Consider the following 5,701-nt stretch of genomic DNA (forward strand, 5'->3'; position numbering starts at 1 on the left):
CGGAGGCCGGCATGGCCACCCCCACTCTGGAGTCTGGGAACTGGAAGAGAAGCTGGCCTCACCCAACAGTTTCAGAATGGGAAAGGGAGACGATTTACCCTTACATTCTGTGATCTGTTCACTCTCAACAGCAGAAAACGGAGAATTCTTATTCCTGGGTAATTACTATGCATATTTGAAATAAAGTGTAAGCCTTTGCATTTTTTAACTTTTCAGAGATCTTCTCTGAAAAGTAATGACTTTCAACCCATGCCTATAAAAAGCAAGTCTACCAAAATAAACTTCAAGACTTTCTATATGGTTTGTATGCATTCTTATTTTTACTACAAGTTTCATTTTTAAAAAAAGGCCACTACTTTTGGTTATAGCACTTTTATTAATATTTAAACATATTTTTACAAAATAAATAAAAGATTTTACATAGTAAGGAATATGTATGTATTTCTAAGTTTTAAGAAGCTGGGTGAGTTTTTTGGAGTTTTTGACAACTGCATTATACAAAAAAGAAGTCTTAGTATTCCAAAGAGTGAAAGTTAACAAACCCAAAAGCAAAAAAAAAAAAAAAACCATTTAAGGTGAGAAATAAATTTACTATAGCAAGGTCTGTGTTTTGTTCTTTTAGGGTATTCTAAAATTTTTTGTGACAATTACTTTACGTTTGTCTTAACAGTTTCTTCCCCAAGATTTTAACATTATATACCATGCTTAAGTTTAGGGACAGCTTGAATAATGCCTTTTAGATAAGCCACTACAAAGCAACTACAATTTTATAGCATTTACTTGAAAAGGTACTTCATATTCCATTTTATCAATAACAGCCATCACAGTCTACCTTAACTGTCTTACAGTTCTAGTAAATTAGAACTTTGGGTCGACTTTATACGGGATCCATTACATTTGTTAAGCCTCTCCCACTCCTTAGGGTAGAAGGGTGAAAGGCTCCGCTGGTAGGACTTTAACAAGACAAAAGGAGTGAGAGTGAAGGAACAGAAAATACTGGCTCTTGCAGATTTCCTAAGGGTAGCCCTTCTTCACACCCTGTTCACTTTGCCACAAAGCTATGGATGGAATGGCTTTTCTGGAAAGGGGCTTCCATGAACATAAAGGAATTCCTTTCCCTGGGAGGCCTGGTGGAGGATGCAGTCAGTCTTGAATTAGGCTGGCTTCTCAAATCCATTTGATCTGGCATTTTTGTCAACATGGTACATGTTAGGGCCAACACCGATTTTTTTCCTCTTCTTTTTTGTGAAAGAGACGCATATTTATTAAAATGCTTCCGCTTCCCCCGTCAGAGCCCCTCAGAAGTCAAGAAACTTAAATGTGCAGACTCTCAAAGATGGAAGTAACACTATTAGGTTGCCATAGTAACGGCCCTGTTAACCTTGCATTGAGCTGTTGGCCCTCCTGAAGCCAGCTTGTGTAGGAATCTTCCTTCATGTTCTGGACTGTGAAAACCATGATGTTTGTTTAGTCAAGGAAATTTTCACCAGTACATGCTTTATTTTTGCAAGGACATATGCACTTTTTGTTAGGCCTCTTAACATCATGCAGAAATCTATACTAGTCTTTTTTAAAAGTAACCTTAGATATCAGATGGCTGCGAAAGCCTTCATGATCTGTGTTTACTAAACACAGCCCCCAGAAGTTAAAAACAAGGTAGACACAGAGCCATTTTGTGGGAACTTTATTGAAAAATGTCAGATGCTATCTCCTGATCAAACCTGCACCTTCAGGAATCATGGTTTAATGATGAGATTCATGAGCATAAAAAATAATCCACCAGGGTTGTCTGATGTCTGCACACATTCTCACTGGGACCTGCTAATGAGGTATAGCTACATGCTCTGTAGAGTGTGTGCCAGTACTTCTTAGCGCTTCAGTCCCTTCACTGCATGAGAAAAACCAGACCAGACCTGTCACCATTGAGTTGATTCTGACTCACGTGTTACAGAGGAGAACTGTGCTCCATAGGGTTTTCTTGGCTGTAATCTTTATGGAAGCAGATCAGCAGGCCTTTCTTCCAAGATGCCGACACTTGTTCCTTAATTTGCAAATTTTAATCACAAGACAAACTGACACCCTGCCCGAGACCAAATCAGGTCCCAGGTAGTGATGCTGAGGTGGCAGAAGATGACGTCACATTTTGAGAGCAGCTGATGTTGATGCTCTTTGATTCTAGAGCGATGAGTTAAAGGCATTTGTGAAAATCTCTTTCCACTTGCAAAAGTGGGAGTGGCTTCTTAAAGTAAACCACTTCGGAAAACACAGCCAGATGATGTGTTTATAGTGTGGAGCAGATAAATTGAAAGATAGTGTGTTCAGTGCAGTGATCCAGTTTAGAGCCAAGATATGATTTCAAAATGGTGAGATCTTCAGGCAGAAAAAAAGTAAAACAAAAATTAATGGACACTATCAAACATAACTAAAAATGCACAAACAACAGAAGATAAACTAGATAACTGAGGCCTCCTAAAAATTAAATACTTACGCTCATCAAAAGACTTTACCAAAAAAGGACATACAGACGGGGAACAAATTTTTGACAATGACATATCTGAAAGGGCCTAATCTCTAAAATATAGAAAACTTCAATACCTCAACAACAAAAAGACAATCCAATCAAAAAATGGGCAGAAGAGGACGGTCAGGTGGCTAACAAACACATGAAGAGACGCTCACAATCGTTAGCCATTAGAGAAATGCAAATCAAAATTACAATGAGATACCATTTCATCTCTGCAAAAATGGCACTGATTAAAAAAAAATGCTGGTGAGGTTATGGGGACAATGGAACTCATATACTGCTGGTGGGACTGTAAAATCGTACAACTACCCTGAAAAACAGTATGGTGCCTCCTAAAAAAGCTAAAAATAGAAATACCATGTGATCCAGTAATCCCACTCCTAGGTACATATCCTAGAGAAATAAGAGAAGTGACACAAATAGACATATGCACACCCATGTTCTGTGGCAGCATTATTCACAATAGCAAAATGATGGAAACAATCTAACTGTCCATCAGTGGATGAATGGATAAACAAAATGTGGCACATACATATGATAAAGAATAATGATAAGTCTGCGAAACGTAACATGGATGAATCTGGAGGACATTATGGTGAGTGAAATAAGGAGAACTATTGTATGATACCACTTTTATAAAAAGTCAAGAATAGGTTTACACACAGAAAGCAATGTTTTTTGATAGTTACCAGGGATGGGAGAGGGAGGGAAGAAGAATGAATTACTAGATGGTAGACATGTTCTGGTGAAGGTAAAGGCAGTACACAATATGGGGGAAGTCAGCACAATGTGACCAAGGTAAAGGAAAACACCGAGAGGTGCGGAAGAATAAAGGACAACTATAGTAAATGCTATAACATACACAATTCTGCAACAACAGTAATAACCAAAAATTTGAGTCATTACATAGGTCTGCTATATAGGTGTGGGAAGGCATATGGGAGTACATGCAGGTGCTTATGTAGGTATAGTTGTGGGCATTGGTATATACATATTTGTATGTGCTGCATATATACTCATATATATAATAAGAGCACATAGTTATGGAAACATCTTAGACATTCATACACCTCGGACTGAGATACTGGGCTTGAAGGCTAAGGACTGTAGTCTTGGGGGACATCTAGGTCTACCGGCATAATATAGTTCATAAAGATAATATTCTGCATCCTAGTTTCATGAGTAGTGTCTGCGGTCTTAAAAGCTTGGGAGCAGCCATCTAAGATACAACTCTTGGTCTCTTCCTTTCTGGAGCAAAGGAGAGTGAAGGAAATCAAAGACTCAAGAAAACAATTAGTCCACAGGACTAATGACACGAACCACAGTCTCTTCTAACCTGAGACCAGAAGAACTAGATGGTGCCCAGCTACCACTACTGACCTCTCTGACCAGGGACACAAAAGAAGGCCCCAGTTAGAATGGGAGAAAAATGTAGAACAAAACTTAAATTCATTAAAAAAAAAAAAAGACCAGACTTACTGGACCGATAGAGACTGATGGAGCCCCTGAGACTATCACCCTAAGACACGCTTTTAACCTGGAACTGAAGCCACTGCCAGAGGTCACTTTTCAGCCAAATAATAAAACAATCAACTGTACAAGACCAAACGGGCAACATTCATCCAAAAGCAAAGATGAGAAGGCAAGGAGGGGCAGGGAAACAAGGGATGAAAATGGGGAGAGTGCTGACATAGTGCAGGGATAGCAACCAATGTTATGGAACCATTTGTGTATGAATTGTTGGATGGGAAACTAATCTGTGTAAACTTTCACCTAAAACACAATAAAATGTTCAAAAATTTTTAAAAAGCCCTAAGGGAAATAATTAAACAAATTAATGGAAGTTTATTTTTCAAACACTGCTGATGTTTTATAAAAGGATTTCAGTTTACCTGTTACACACATGTTCATATGAAGTGTTCTTGCTATGTATAAAATGCAGAAAATGCTTATGAAAATGTGTACATCATTTTCATTACATCCCTTTAACACATTTTTCTTCCACAAGGTGCCTTCCATCGACAGTTCTCCGTATTGCACATGCAATTCAACTAACTTTATCAGCACTACTTGCAGCAAACACGAGCCTAGTGAATTACAGACCTGTGTGGGCCAGAGGGATTTTGTCATATAATTAAACTTGACAGGGGTCACCAATAGCACTGGGCACTGCCATCCTCATCAACTATCTGGCACTATATCTATATTGCATTCAGTGCCTAGTCAGTATATTCTGAACGTGCTATTGGTGTTATCAAGAGCTCATAGAGGTTCAGAGGAAATAAGAGCTTGTTAATAACGTGTCAAAGTACATCCATGTTCACACACATAGAATAGAATTGCATGTTAACCCCTTCCTCTTGGTTTATTGATTTTTGTATGGAAACCCGGGTTAAATTTTTAAAAAGGCTTTTAATGAGACTCATGAATGACTTTTAAAGGCAGTGGAGTTACTGTCTGCTCTTGGGACTTAAAATAATCACATTCTGCTTCTGCTTAAGAACCCGAAGGGCCCTGGATACACAGGCTTCCTCCTCCCCGATTGGCCATCCGCCTGGAAACAGCCAACTATATCAGGGTGGTTTTGTTTTTGTTTTTGTTTTTTCCCCTCAAGTAGGGACATTTGTAGAGTTGGAACTCCTGAAACCCTCCTGTGGGACTTGTCAGAGCCGTGGGGCAGAGCAAGTCACACGAGCCTGGTTTCAAGGAGAGGAAGCTAAGTCCCCCCAAGGACAGGGTAGTTTGAGGTCACCCGTGGGGCGTCGGGGGCCCCCCACCTAGGCCCTTTCAGAAAGGCCCATTCTTGGAGGAACGAAGGTTGGGCGATCATTTCTCCCAAACATCAGGCCGTGTCTCAGTACTCAGTACTCTCCACCGGCGTTTATGGCATCGACGTTAAAAATCTAAAACTCGGCTGCAGAGTTCAATTAAAATAGTTGTCTCTGTATAAATTAATTTGTGTCGTGCATATACAGCTCGTCCCTCTTAAGTAGGCTGGACTTGGTAAGATAGGAACTCCAGAAGGCCTGGCCTATGGCTTCTCCCTGCGGGCAGCCTGTGCCGTCCTGTGCGTCCCGGCGGCCCGGCCCCGCGAGTCACCTGCCATTGGTGATGATGACCGAGGCGCCCAGGTAGTGCGGCAGGGGCGCGCCGGGCGGCGAGGTGCTGGCGGGGCTG

This window comes from Trichechus manatus, unplaced genomic scaffold (genome assembly GCF_000243295.1).
Source record: "Trichechus manatus latirostris isolate Lorelei unplaced genomic scaffold, TriManLat1.0 scaffold00245, whole genome shotgun sequence".
NCBI lineage: Eukaryota > Metazoa > Chordata > Mammalia > Sirenia > Trichechidae > Trichechus > Trichechus manatus.